The sequence below is a fragment of the Colobus angolensis genome, unplaced genomic scaffold (genome assembly GCF_000951035.1).
Source record: "Colobus angolensis palliatus isolate OR3802 unplaced genomic scaffold, Cang.pa_1.0 Scaffold589, whole genome shotgun sequence".
In the NCBI taxonomy this organism is placed as follows: domain Eukaryota; kingdom Metazoa; phylum Chordata; class Mammalia; order Primates; family Cercopithecidae; genus Colobus; species Colobus angolensis.
In genome coordinates, this window is record NW_012119476.1 from 254,110 (window position 1) to 269,827 (window position 15,718).

Consider the following 15,718-nt stretch of genomic DNA (forward strand, 5'->3'; position numbering starts at 1 on the left):
TCCGTGTGTGTGTGACTTGTGCATCATGGACAATTTTGCGGAGGGAGATTTCACTGTGGCAGATTATGCCTTGTTGGAAGATTGCCCTTACGTGGACGATTGTGTCTTTGCTGCTGAATTTATGACCGATGATTATGTTCGTGTGACTCAGCTTTACTGTGATGGGGTGGGTACGCAATATAAAGATTATGTCCAAAGTGAGAGGAATTTAGAATTTGACATCTGCAGTATATGGTGTAGTAAACCAATTTCTGTCCTGCAAGACTATTGTGATGCCATTAAAATAAACATCTTCTGGCCACTTCTGTTTCAACATCGAAACAGTTCTGTAATATCACGATTGCATCCCTGTGTGGACGCCAGCAATTCACGTGCTTCCGAGATAAATTTGAAGAAATTACAACATCTTGAGTTGATGGAAGATATTGTGGATTTGGCAAAGAAAGTTGCTAATGATTCATTCCTTATTGGAGGCTTATTGAGAACTGGTTATAAAATAGAAAATAAAATATTGGCAATGGAAGAAGCTTTGAATTGGATAAAATATGCAGGTGATGTAACAATTCTAACTAAATTAGGATCAATTGACAATTGTTGGCCTATGTTAAGTATTTTCTTTACTGAATACAAGTACCACATAACTAAAATTGTAGTGGAAGACTGCAATTTGCTTGAAGAACTTAAAACCCAAAGTTGTATGGATTGTGTAGAGCAAGGAGAACTAATGAAAATGAAAGGAAATGAAGAGTTTTCCAAAGAAAGATTTGATATAGCTATTATCTATTACACCAGAGCCATTGAATATAGACCTGAAAACCACCTTCTTTATGGTAACCGAGCTCTTTGTTTTCTTCGTACTGGACAGTTTAGAAATGCACTCGGTGATGGAAAGAGAGCCACTATTCTGAAGAACACTTGGCCAAAGGGTCATTATCGTTATTGTGATGCTCTTTCTATGCTGGGGGAATATAACTGGGCTCTGCAAGCAAACATAAAAGCTCAAAAACTCTGTAAAAATGACCCTGAGGGAATCAAGGATCTAATTCAGCAGCATGTAAAGTTACAAAAACAAATAGAAGACCTACAAGGTCGAACAGCAAATAAGAATCCAATTAAAGCCTTTTATGAAAACAGGGCCTACACACCTAGGAGTTTGTCAGCACCTGTATTTAGTACTTCACTTAACTTTGTAGAGAAGGAAAGAGATTTCAGAAAAATTAATCACGAAACGGCCAATGGTGGTAATCAGAATCTAAAGGTGGTGGATGAGGCATTGAAGGTAGATGATTGTGACTGTCATCCTGAATTTTCACCACCATCAAGTCAGCCTCCAAAACATAAAGGAAAACAAAAATCTGGAAACAATGAATCAGAGAAGTACAGTTCTAGTTCACAATTGACTTTACCAGCAAATTTGAAGAACATCTTGGAGAAACAGTTTTCTAAATCTTCCAGAGCTGCACACCAGGATTTTGCTAACATAATGACAATGCTGAGAAGCTTAATTCAAGATGGCTATACAGCCTTATTGGAGCAGCGTTGCCGCAGTGCCGCACAGGCCTTTACAGAGTTGCTGAATGGTTTAGATCCTCAAAAAATAAAGCAATTGAACCTGGCCATGATTAACTATGTCTTGGTTGTCTATGGACTTGCCATTTCTCTCCTTGGAATAGGACAGCCTGAGGAACTATCTGAAGCTGAAAACCAGTTTAAGAGGATTATTGAACACTACCACAATGAGGGACTTGATTGCTTGGCCTACTGTGGAATTGGAAAAGTATATTTGAAAAAAAACAGATTTCTAGAAGCTCTCAATCACTTTGAGAAAGCAAGAACCTTGATTTATCGTCTTCCTGGAGTGTTAACTTGGCCCACAAGTAATGTGATTATTGAAGAGTCCCAGCCAGAAAAAATAAAGATGCTGTTAGAGAAATTTGTTGAAGAATGCAAGTTCCCTCCAGTGCCAGATGCCATTTGTTGCTATCAGAAGTGCTGTGGATATTCTAAGATCCAGATATATATAACTGATCCAGACTTTAAGGGTTTTATACGTATCAGCTGTTGCCAGTACTGTAAAATAGAATTTCACATGAATTGCTGGAAGAAGTTAAAAACTACAACCTTTAATGATAAAATTGACAAGGATTTTCTACAAGGAATATGTCTTACTCCTGACTGTGAAGGTGTCATTTCTAAAATTATCATCTTCAGCAGTGGTGGTCAAGTTAAATGTGAATTTGAACACAAGGTCATAAAACAAAAGGTTCCTCCAAGACCTATTCTGAAACAGAAATGTTCTAGTCTAGAGAAACTAAGACTGAAAGAAGACAAAAAATTGAAGAGAAAGATCCAAAAAAAAGAAGCAAAAAAATTAGCACAAGAAAGAATGGAGGAGGACTTAAGAGAAAGTAATCTACCCAAAAACGAAGAGCAGAAAGAAACTGTAGACAATGTTCACCGCTGTCAGTTCCTTGATGACAGAATTCTACAGTGTATAAAGCAGTATGCTGACAAGATTAAATCCGGCATATGGAATACAGCCACGCTTCTCAAAGAATTGCTTTCTTGGAAAGTTTTGAGCACAGAAGACTATACAACCTGTTTTTCAAGCAGAAATTTTCTAAATGAAGCAGTAGACTATGTTATTCATCATTTGATTCAAGAAAAGAGCAGAGTAAAGACAAGAATATTTCTTCATGTTTTGAGTGAGCTTAAAGAAGTGGAGCCCAAATTAGCCGCCTGGATCCAAAAACTTAATAGCTTTGGCTTAGATGCCACAGGACCTTTCTTTTCTCGGTATGGAGCATCTCTTAAGCAGCTTGATTTTAGCATCATGACTTTCCTCTGGAATGAGAAATATGGTCACAAATTAGACTCTATAGAAGGAAAGCAACTTGATTATTTCTATGAGCCAACATCATTGAAGGAAGCCCGTTGTTTAATATGGCTGCTAGAAGAACACAGAGACAAGTTCCCAGCATTGCATAGTGCTTTAGATGAATTCTTTGATATAATGGACAGCCGCTGTACTGTGTTAAGGAAACAAGACAGTGGCGAAGCACAGTTTAGTTCTACCAAGGTGAAAAACAAAGGCAAGAAAAAGAAGCTAAAGGATTCAAAACCTATGTTAGTTGGGTCTGGAACAACTTCAGTAACTCCAAATAATGAGATCATCACTTCAAGTGAAGACCACAGCAATCAAAATTCAGATACTGCAGGCCCATTTGCAGTGCCTGACCATCTTCGGCAAGACGTAGAAGAATTTGAAGCTCTCTATGACCAACACAGTAATGAATATGTTGTCCGCAATAAGAAGCTATGGGACTTTAACCCAAAGCAAAAATATTCAACTCTATATGATTACTTCTCTCAGTTGTTGGAGGAACATGGTCCCTTGGACATGAGTAACAAGATGTTCTCTGAAGAATATGAGTTTTTCCCAGAAGAAACTCGACCAATACTAGAAAAAGCAGGAGGTTTAAAATCTTTTCTCTTGGGATGTCCTCGTTTTGTTGTGATTGACAACTGTATTGCATTGAAGAAAGTTGCATTACGGCTCAAGAAAAAAAGAAAGAAGAAAAACATTAAAACAAAAGTAGAAGACATTTCAAAAGCAGGAGAGTATTTACAAGTTACACTACCACTGAATTCAGCTGCTAGGGAATTTAAACCAGATGTAAAGTCTAAACCAGTGTCAGATTCATCCTCAGCACTAGCTTCTGAAGATGTGAAGCCCAAACCCATGTCTGCTAATTCTCTCAAGCCAGCTTGTGAAGATGTGAAGGCGAAACTACTATCTGGTAATTCTTCTAGGCAAGTTTCTGAGGATGGGAAAACCAAAGGGGTTTCTTCTAATTCTCCCAAACCAGGCTCTGAGGATGTAAATTACAAACAAGTCTCCTCTAATTCCCCTAAACCGGTTCTTGAGGATGTGAAACCAACTTATTGGGCTCAATCCCATTTGGTCACAGGACACTGTACGTATCTTCCTTTCCAGAGATGTGACATCACCCGGACACCACCAGCACACATAAATGTGTTACCAGGTTTGCCCCAGTACACCAGCATATATAAACCCTTGGCCAGCCTTTCTCCTGAATATCAGCTACCAACATCAGTACCAGTGGTGCCATCTTTTGAAGCCAATGATGGAGCAGATAAAAATGCTACTGCCTATTTTGAGGGTCATCATTTGAATGCTGAAAATGCTGCTGGTCACCAGATTGCCTCCGAAACACAGATCCTTGAGGACTCTTCGGTAACATCTGTAAAGTCACAGTGCAGCACAGGTGATGCTTATATGGTCCTAAGTGAGTCTAACAGAAATGATGGGCACTGTGGAAATTCTAAGAACAAATGTGAAGTAATTCCAGAAAGCATCAGTGCAGTAACAAACATTCCACACGTGCAGATGGTTGCCATACAGGTATCTTGGAACATAACACACCAAGAAGTCAATACTGAGCCATATAATCCTTTTGATGAACAACAAGGGGAAATTTCACAGATTGAAAAGGAGTACCAAGTATTACAAGACCAACTTAAAAAAGCGTGTGAAAATTATGAGCAGATAAAACTTAAGGGCTTAGAAGAAACCAGGGACCTGGAAGAAAAGTTGAAAAGGCACTTAGAAGAAAACAAGATGTCAAAGATGGAATTAGATTGGTTCATTCAAGATCTGGAAAGAGAAATTAAAAAATGGCAACAGGAAAAAAAAGAAATCCAAGGAAGACTAAAATCACTGAAGAAGAAAATTAAAAAGGTTTCAAATGCCAGTGCAATGTATACCCAGAAAAATGATGGAAAGGATAAGGAACATGAATTACATCTGGATCAGTCCCTTGAAATCAGCAACACACTTACAAACGAGAAAATGAAAATAGAAGAGTGTATAAAGAAAAGGAAAGAGGATTATGAAGAGAGTCGTCAGAGAGCTGCGGCTGCAGAGGTATCTGTACTTGAAAACTGGAAGGAGAGTGAAGTGTATAAGCTACAGATCATGGAGTCACAAGCAGAAGCCTATCTGAAGCAGCTGGAGCTGGTTAGCCGTGATCCTGCAGCATATCCTGACATGGAGTCTGATATATGTTCATGGGAATTGTTTCTTTCTCATGTTACAAAAGAAATTGAGAAAGCAAAGTCTCAGTTTGAAGAACAAATTAAAACAATTAAAAATGGTTCTCGGCTCAGTGAACTTTCTAAAGTGCAGATTCCCAAGCTTTCATTTCCTGCCTGTAACATGGTTCATCCTGAGTTACTCTCTGAGTCTTCAGGCCACGATGACCAAGGGCTTATGACTTCTGCAAGCCATGTGACTGGAAACCTCGCAGCACTTCACAGGGATCCCAGTGTGTTCTCTGCCAGTGATTCCCCAGGGGAGGCTCCTTCTGTGCTGTTGCCAGGGCCATCCCCCAGTGAGCCTGAAGCCACTCAGCTGCCAGGGCCAAAAAGGGATGGCCAGGCAGCTCTGTCAGAGCAAAGCCTTGTGGCTGATCGGAAGCAGCCTGTTCCTCCAGGACATGCTGCACGTTCAAGCCAGTCTCCAAAAAAGCCGTTCAATAGTATTATTGAGCACCTGTCAGTGGTATTCCCATGTTACAATAGCACTGAGCTTGCTGGTTTTATTAGAAACGTGCGAAGCAAAAACAAGAGCTCACTTTCAGGATTGAGTATTGACGAAATTGTCCAAAGAGTGACAGAACACATTCTAGATGAACAGAAAAAGAAAAAGCCAAACCCAGGAAAGGACAAGAGGACCTATGAGCCGAGCTCTGCTGCCCCCATGAGCGGGTCCTCCCAGGACCCACCCTCGGCGGTTGTTGCACCATCACCCAAAACCAAGGGGCAGAAAGCAGAAGATGTCCCTGTGAGGGTTGCACCGGGTGCAAGTTCCTGTGAAATATGTCACGAGGTGTTCAAATCAAAAAACGTGTGTGTGCTCAAATGTGGGCACAAGTATCACAAAGGGTGCTTTAAGCAGTGGCTTAAAGGGTAGAGCGCTTGCCCAGCCTGCCAGAGTCATGATCTCCTGTCAGAAGAGTAGCCTGCACCTTCTGGAAGAGGCTGGTCCAGTGAGAAATGGGAGCTGCCTTCCTGCTCCCCTAGGTAGTCACACTTCACTAAAGCGTCATCCACCAGCACGCTGAATTGGAAGAATGACAATTTCCTATCACTGGTGTAAAAAGCAAACATTTGAAGACCCTTTTGCATTGTGTGTCACAAAGCTAAATTCATGGAAATCGTTAATATCATTGATATTAAGTAATTTCCCCACTCCAAGTGAATACTTTGATGATGGCCAAGTAGTGGCTAATAAAATGCCAGCTACCACACTCATGGGTCGCTGGGGCTGTGCAGGGCTCTTTGAGGTGGGTGGCTTCTTTTGGAAAGTACTGTGAGTGCCTTGAAGCAGTATTCTAGTGATAAGAATTCTTAACATATTCAAGCGCCCCATGTTTGTTCCCCTTTTGTGTTTGAAAAACCTGTTCTAGTAGCTCCGCAAGAGAGTTGACACTGACTTTTAAAATTTTTCACAAGAGTCTGTATTCCTGAAAATATGTCTATATTTTTCCTCAAAGATTCTGCATTTTAAGAATGGGCATAAGCAAACTACATTTTAATAATTTATAATGTTAAAATATTGGCTGATTTAGACCAAAAGATTCAAATCTCCTCTTTGTGAAATCCCATCTGCATTTGATTTTTTATTATTTTGTGTTCCCCCCAATAGATTGTTTTAAGTGTTTACTTTTCATCTTTTATAGATGTAATCTGATTTTCAAAAATCACTAATAGTTTTTAATTAGTATCGACTAAGATATTTCCCCCTGGAATCGAGGCTGTGTGTCCATCATCCCAGCCCCTAGTTGGAGCCTGCTCTTCGAACTCCGCTGCCCTCCTCAGCAGCTTCTGTACTCTTTTGTGAGTCAGTCAGCAAGTGCTTGGGATCCGCATCCATCCAGCCGTGCTGAGCACACAACAGGCTGTGTGTGGAAATGGCCACCATCATTCTCCTTCCCCATCCCCGCCCCACAAAAAGAGAAGCTGTGTCTTTAGACAGCCCTAAGGTGTCTGTGTAACAATCGTTCTGTGTTTGACATTTATGTAAAGTAATGCATGCAATCTTGTACTGTGGCCTAAGAACAAAATTGTAACTGCATTTGAAACCATGAAAAAATTAGATATTGTTTTGTGACTTTTAGACAGTGGTAAATATAGAACTATGAATTCTGGACACATTCCATTTCTCTCCAACATGAAGGATCAAAAAATGCTTTTTGATGTGTTATTTGTTCCACTGGAAACTTAGAGTCATGAGTTTATGAGCCGATTTGGTCACCTTCCTCTGCCTTTGTTCACCATGAGTTCTGATGTCTTAGTGACTTAGTTCATAGAAGCTCACGTCTTAGTTTGAAACAGATTCTCCACGATGGTCCCCAAAACATTGTCTGCATATCCACAAGAATTGAGCACTATGGGTGTTAACGTGCATAAAGATCAGTTTGCAGCAGCAAGTACAAAAGGAGAAGAGGAACATCTGTTGAGTGTGTTTTATATACAACTTCAGATACTTGTGAACATGCCTTATATTTGTCCAACAACTGTCAAAATAAAGAACATTCTAAAACGAGCAAAAAAAAAAAAAAAAGAAAAGAAAAGAAAAGAAAAAGAAACAGTTAAAAGCAAAATGTAATAAGTTACCAGAGGTGCCTTGTAAAGAACTTGACTGATTTGTGAAAGGACCAGAAGGTTTACAATGATTACTTTAATAAAAATATTGGGAACATTTGAGGTTGGGAAAATCATGGAAACTGGTTCAGACTGAGGAGACTTAGAGTCAGCCAGAAAAATGATGACCACAGAAAATAAGAGACATAATGCAGGAAGGACTCTGCAAGGATTAGCTGAATATAGATATCTGGAGGGGTTGGGATAGCTGGAAGAAGGCCCTATGTGGATAACTCCAAGAGGGTTGGGGATGTTAACAGAGAATGAAAAGAGTAAAAGAGAGAGGAGGAAGAAAAAGAGAGGAAGAAGGTAAAAGAGAGAGAGAGAAAAAAAAGATTAAGACAAAGATACAAAGATGACGAAGAAGAAGAAATAAAGGATAAGGAGAAAGGAGGAGGAGATGGAGGTGAAGGAAGAAAGACGAGAAATGAAGGGCAGGAAAGTAGACAGAACCTTGTCCATCACTGTGATACTTGTTTGAAAAATACCAGACACACAGTATGGTCTACTTCCACAGCAGCTAGAGCTAATCTACAGCTGTATATGTGTGTGCACACATATGTGCACACTTCCATAGAAACATGGTTGACAACCTGGATGTTACTTCTGTAGTTGAAAAAAGACACCTTCCCTCTATCCCTTGATCCCCACTCCTGCTCCAGTTATAGCCTCTTTCTAGAAATCTTTCTAGGTTTCTGGCCTATCCTCCTCCTGGTGGGCAGTACTATTCCTTTTGTACACAAAGCAGAGCCATCCTGGAAAGGCAGTTCTGGAGAGTCCCATGAACAGGTGTGCAAACCAGGACCAGACAGATCTGGAAAAAGCAGACAGATAGAGGTTGGTGCAAGGGGTACAGGCAGGTAAGCAGGGATGGTCCACCAGACCAAAGGCAGGAGCTGCCTTCCCCTTTTTTACTTCAGCACAGCTCAATAGCCTCACTCTTCAAAACCAGAAACAAACTGTCCATTTCAGTTCTTTCTTTTGGGAGGTATGATATGAAAACAGTCAAGAACATGGTGACAGGAGATCCCCTTTCTCTCTAACTTGCAAATACGGAAGAGACAGACATGGTCACTATGAGGCAGGACAATATGTTTAAGTGAGAACTTACGAGGAACAGTCCCACGTTGCCTTTAAAATTCTGACACAAAGTTGTCCCATAGGCCTCTGTGTTTCAACATTATTGTCATCTGTGATAGTCTACTTTTCTCCCAAGGGCCTTCAGTTGTCTGTAAATTAGAGCTTAGGGGAACACTGGCTACCCTTAGAATTGTCAGTGAGGTTTTGGTGCACTGAGAGTGCATTCATGAAGGATGGTTTGTTCCCACAATCTGGACCTTAATCTCCTGATTCTGGTTCCTACAAAGGCATGGAGGAAACTCTCCTGCAGGCATTCCCAGTGGGGTATCTGCTCTATCTATTCCAAGAGTGAAGCCCATGGAAGGTTTTCTCTCATGCAGGGTGTAGAGTTTGAGGACCACACAGGGGCAGGAGTGAGGAGATCATCTTGTAAGAAAAAAGCTTCTCCCTTGTCACCTGGAGAAACTTTTGCAAATCAGTTTGCCATCTATTAATTTGCCATCACACTTCACATAAAAAAGCATCTTCTGTGGGTTAATACAGCATCAATGGGCATCGTTAGAGAGAAGCTGAGTGTGTGAGTAGCACTCATGAACCCAGGACTATCTCTGTATAGAACACAAGAAGCAATTTGTTAGCAAAACCTCTTGCAACATCTTGTAACAGAGAGCAATGATAGTGCAAGATGGAAAATCCAGGAAAAGCAGTTTCATGTGGTTCAGAGACAGAGATAAGCACAAAGAAAATTAACACAGAAGTAGCATTCAGCACATTTAAAGAAAAAAGATGAACTATGTGGCTCTAAGGTAATCAAACCTATATCATCTGAGAAGCTACTTGCCAGTTAGTCACTTAGCAGCCTTCTTGGTTATCAAATCAACAGATCAAAAAAGATGAACTTCCAGTTACAAAATGGCAGCATAGAAGCAACCTGGCTTCATTCACGCTCCCTCCCTGAGAAAGCCTAAATCAAACATACAGTGTTGAGATTGTCACCAGCAACATCTGATAACTCAAATATGAAGATTAGGCAGCTCCAGGGGCACAGAGAAGTAAAAAAAAAATCCAAGTAGACAGTAAGAGAATTGGATTTCTGTATCTGCAACACATCTACTACAATCGGCCCTGCACCAATGATGCAGAAAAATTTCCCCAGACTTATGTGTTCTACACTGGAATACCTGAGATCTAGGTGGACAACCAGCTTCACCACCATCTTGAGTTCTTGGCAGGAGACCCATCCCTGCCTTAACCCACAGGATGCATCACGAGTGCCCATAAAAGGAAATCTCCCTGAGGACAGCCAGGCACAAAGGGTGGAAGTGGGACATTATCACCCACAGCCCTGAGAATTCTGCTCTGTTACTCAGACAAAAAGGAAACCATTCAGAGTGGCTATTCAGCAGCACTATGCTGTAAGTGGTTCATTCCACAGGCCCGCTGGGCAAAACCCCCAGCCAGCCTTCCCACACTATCAGGTTATCCCATTTAGAACCTCCACCACTGGGGATGAGCAGTGCTGGGATCTGTTACTAAAGCTTAGGCAAACCTGGGCTTAAGGCATCATCTAGTGCCAAAAAGGAGGTAGCAACACAGTGGCGGGGTGGGGGAGGGGCAGGTGTACAGAGAAATAAATTGAAAAACTAAAACAAATCTCTAGGAAACAAATGCAATAAGAACCAAAACAAGCCAGACAGAGAAGAAGGGCATAAATAACGAATCTACCAATGCAAAGAAATAAATGTACATTCACAGGAAACAAAAGAAAACAGGGAACCGTGACCTCCACAGTCAAAGCAAGGATCTGGTGACTGACCTTAATGTGAGCTCTCTGACCAAAAATTCAAAATAGCAGTTTGAAGGAAACTCGATGATCTTCAAGATAACACAGAAAAGCAATTCAGAAACTTATGAGAAAAATTTGACAAAGAGATTGAAATCACTTTTTAAAAATCAAATAAATTGTGGAAGTAAGGAATGCATTTTTGCTGACCTGAAAAATTCATTAGAGGTTCTTAACTGCAGAATGGATCATGCAGAGAAAGAAATCAGTGAGCTAAAACCTCCTATTTGAAAATACAGTCTGAGGGCAAAAAATGTAATTTAAAAAATGAAGGTGTGCTGCTGTCATGGAACGGAACAGAAAAAGTGAGTAAATACAGCACCTTTAACTGAAACATCCAGGTACACGCATTGGGACTAATCAAGGAAACAACTCTACTCACGAAGAACAGAGGAACTTAAGGCAGGCCAATTGCCCATCTGGGAGTGACACAGAGCCAGGAGAGCCTCCTCTGCCCAGGGAAGCAGTGAGTGAGTGAGAAATCCTGGGAACCCACGCTTCTTCCGTGAATCTTTGCAACTTCTAGTTCAGGAGATTCCCTAATGAACCCACTCTGCCAGGGCCTACAGTCTGACATTCACAGCTATGTGGAATCTTGGCAGAGCAGCCACTCAGGCACATGCAGAGCCCCAGAAACCTCAGATACCCATGCTTCCCAGCAAAAGCAACTTAACTCTGGCATAGACCCCCATACATATATACCCTTAGAAAAGGGGTTGAATCCAGGGGACTGAGCAAAGATTGTCTGCAGGTCCTGTTTTCACGGCACCTCACAGAATAAAACCCATTGGCTTGGAACCCCAGCCAGCCACCACCCTGAGCTCACAAAGGGCACTATCATGGCTGGGCCAAAATGATTCCTGATGATAAACCAGGCACAATGGTATGTGGGACCTACCATCACTGTTAGGTGGGACTAGGCACTGTAACTCTGCAGGGCCATCACCAGGAATCTTTCAGTCCACTATGTGCATTCGTCTGAGCCAGACAGACCTGCACCGGTGTTACACCTCCCTGAGACACATCTCCCAGGGTGAGGAGTGGGCAACCATCTTTGTTGCTTCACAGCCTTAGCTAGTGCCTTAGGGTTCTAGGGAGTCTGAGTCAAATAGGGACTGGAGTGGTCCTCTGGCACAGCCAAGCGGCTAAATAGAGAAGCAGTCAGACTGCTTATTCACATGGGTCTCAAATACTGTTTCTCTTCACTGGGAAGAATCCCTGATTGAGGTCTCCAGTCATCCCTGCTGGTGTTTTGTGGCCATCAGCCGTTTTAAACCTCCCTGGAATGGAGCTCCCAGAAGGAGGAATAGGCTGCCATCTTTTCTGTTTGGCCATCTTAGCCATTCTTGCCTTCAGGATTTGGAGCATCTGAGACAACTAGGGGCTAGAGCAGATCCCCAGCACAGCACAGCTGCCCTGTGAAAATGTGGCCAGTTTACTTCTTAAAAGCAGGTCCCCAATCCCATTCCTCCTCACTGGGTGGGACCTCCCAACCAGGATTCTAGCTACCCTGGAGATGTCTTCCAGCCAGCAGCAGTTCAAACTTCCTTGGGATAGAGCTCCCAGAGGGAGGGGCATGCCGCCATCTTTGCTGTTTGGCAGCCTTAGCTGTTCTCGCCTCTCAGCTTTGAAAAGTCCAAGGTCACTGGGAGCTAATGCAGATCCCTAGCACAGCACAGCTGTTGTATGAAAATGTGGCCAGATTGCTTTTTAAAGTGGGTGCCCGATCCTATTCCTCTTCACTGGGTGGGACCTCCCAACCACAGTCTCCAGCTACTCTCACCAGTGTTTTCCAGCCAGCAGCAGTTCCAAACCTTCCTGGGAAGAAGCTCCCAGGGAAAAGTTTGGGCCACCAACTTTGCTGTCTGGCAGTCTTAGCTATTCTTGCCTGTGGGCCTTGAAGAGTCTGAAGTGACTAAGGGATTGAGTGGATCCCCAGAACAGCAGCTTTCTGATAAAATGGCCAGAGTGCTTTTTTAAGTGGTTCCCTGATCCTGTTTCTCTTCACTGGGTGATGTTTCCTGAACAAGGTCTCCAGCTACCTCCTGCATGTGCATTCAGGCTAGCAACAGGGCCATACCTTACTGTGATGGAGCTCCCAGAGGAAGGAACAGGCTGCCATCTTTGCTGTTTGGCAGCCTTCATTGTTGCCACCTTCAGGTACCGGAAAATCCAAGGTGACTGGGGACTGGAGTGGACCCCCATTATATTGCAGCATTCCTGTGGAGAAATGGACAGACACTTTGTTACATGGGTCCCTGCTCCTGTATCTCTTCACTCAACTGGTCCTCCTGGCCTGGGCTCCCAGCCAACTGCCACCAGAGCTATTGAGCCAGCAACCATTCTGCAACTTCCCAAGACAGAACTCCCAGGGGCTGTTTGCCATCTTTGTGATCTCACAACCCTCAACGTTGCTGCCTCCAGGCTCTGAAAATTCTTCAGGGACCAGAGGCTGGTCAAGACCCCCAGCATAGAGCATCCACCTCATGCTAAAAAGGCCAGACTCTTCTTTATGCAGGTCCTGATTCACACTTCTCCTTACTGGGAAGGGATGCTCAATCTGGGACTCCAGCATAACCACCCTGCCCCCACCTAATCATTTCAATCAGAGGCAGCCCAGAAGTAAAAGGAACAACCACATTCAGAGAGGAGAAAGAACAAAGGAAAGAACTCTGGCAACTCAAATGGTCAGAGTGTCTTATGTCCTCCAAACAACTACACTAGTTCACCAACAAAGGTTCTTAATCAGGCTGAGTTGACTGAAATGACAGAAATAAAATTCAAAATATGGATAGAAATGAAGATCATTGACATTCATGAGAATGGCAAAACCTAATCCAAGGAAACTAAGAATCACAATAAGAAGATACAGGAGCTGACAGATTAAATAGCCAGTATAAAAAAGAAACTGATCTGATAGAGCTCAAAAACACACTACAAAAATTGCACAATGTAATCATAATTATTAACAGCAGAATATACCAAGCTGAGGAAAGAATTTCAGAACCTGAAGACTGGCTTTTGGAAATATGACTGTCAGACAAAAATAAAGAAAAGGAATGGAAAGCAATGAATGAACCTCTGAAAAATGTGTGATTACATAAAGATTCCAAATATTAAAATTATTGGCATCGCAGAAAGGGATGGGTAGAAAGGAAACAACTTAGAAAACGTTTCAAGATATCATCCATGAGAATTTCCCCAACTTCACTAGAGAGACCAATAGTAAAATCCAGGAAATACAGAGAACCCCTGCAAGATTTTATGCAAAAAGATCATCTCCAAGACACAGAGTCATCAAATTTTCCAAGGCTGAAATGAAAGAAGTAATGTTAAAGGCAGCTAGAAGTAAAAGCCAAGTCACTTACAAAGGGAACCTCATTAAGCTAATAGTGGACCTCTCAGCAGAAATTATACAAGCCAGAAGAGATGGGAGGGGGGGGGCTATATTAATTCTTAAAGAAAAATGTTTCAACAAAGAATTTTATAACCAGTGAAACTAACCTTCCTCAGCAAAGCAGAAATAATATTCTTTTAGATAAGCAAATGCTCAGAGAGTGTGTTACCACCAGCCCTGCCAGATGAGAGATCATGAAAGGAGCACTAAATATGAAAAGGAGACTATTACCAGCCAATACTAAAACACACTTAAGTACACCAATCAGTGACACTCTACAGGAACCACACAAATATGTCAGCACAATAACCAGCTAAAAACACAATGACAGTATCAAATTCACACATATAAATACTAATTTTGAATGTAAATGGGCTAAATGCCCCATTTAAGAGGCACAGAGTGGAAAGCTGTATAATAAAAGCAAGACTTAATGGTATGCTGTCTTTAAAACACCCATCTCACATGCAGCGACACTTATAGGCTCAAAATACAGGGATGGAGGAAAATCTACCAAGCAAATGGATAACAGAAAAAATCAGGCATTGTAATCCAAATTTCAGACAAAGCAGACTTTAAACCAATAAAGATCAAAAAAGACAAAAAAGGGCATTACATAATGATAAAATGTTGAATTTAACATGAAGACCTAACAATCCTGAATATATATATACCAAACACAGGAGCACCCAGATTGATAAGGCAAGTTCTCAGAGACCTAAAAAGAGACTTAGATTCCCACATAATAATAGAGGGAGATTTCAAAACTCCAGTGACAGTATTAGATCATCGAGGCAGAAAAATAACAAAGGTATTTAGGACCTCAGCTCAACATTGGACCACATGGATTTGATGAACCTCTATAGAACTCTCCACTCCGAAAACAAGAAAATATACATTCTTCTCATTGCCACATAGCATATACTCTAAAATTGACCACATTATTGGACATAAAACACCCCTCAGCAAAAGCAGAAGAACCAAAATCATACCAACCACTCTCTCTGACCACAGTGCAACAAAAACAGAAAAGAAAACAAAAATCGCTCAGAACTATACAATTATATCGAAATTAACCTGCTCCTCAATGATTTGGGGGTAAATAATGAAATTAAGGCATAAACCAAGAAGGTCTTTAAAACTAATGAGAACAAAGATAGAACACACCAGAATCTCTGGGACACAAGTAATGAAGTGTAAGAGAAAAAATATATAGCTCTAAATGCTCACTTCTAAAAGTTAGAAAGATCTCAAATTAATGACCAAACATCAGAACAACAACAACAAAAACTAGAGAAGCAAGGGCAAACCAATCCTAAAGCTATCTGACTATAAGAAATAACCAAAATCAGAGCTAAATGAAAGAAAATCAAGACCCTCCAAATTTTCAAAAATCAATGAATGCAGGAGTTGATTTCTTGAAAAAAAATAATGCAATAGACAGGCTTCCAGCTAGACTAATAAAACAGAAAAGAGAGAATTTCCAAATAAACACAACTAGAAATAACAAAGGGGATGTGACCACTGATCCTGTAGAAAGAAAATTAATTATCAGAGACTACTAAGAACATCCGTGTGCACACAAAGTAGAAAACCTAGAAGATACGGATAAATTCCTGGATACATCCATGCTCCAAGCATGAGCCATGAAGAAATTGAATTCCTGATCA

The 15,718-nt window shown here is 41.4% G+C and overlaps 1 pseudogene across 2 annotated transcripts; it reads left to right on the top strand.

Moving 5' to 3' along the window:
• The first annotated feature begins 25 nt into the window (after positions 1–25).
• LOC105526309 lies at positions 26–7,273 on the top strand (annotated as a pseudogene). 2 transcript variants are annotated; one of them, XR_001004063.1, is made up of 2 exons: positions 140–630; positions 717–7,273. The product of XR_001004063.1 is annotated as an E3 ubiquitin-protein ligase TTC3 pseudogene, transcript variant X2 (transcript). The 2 variants fall into 2 exon arrangements; XR_001004062.1 differs by having other exon boundaries at positions 26–7,273.
• Positions 7,274–15,718: the final 8,445 nt, after the last annotated feature.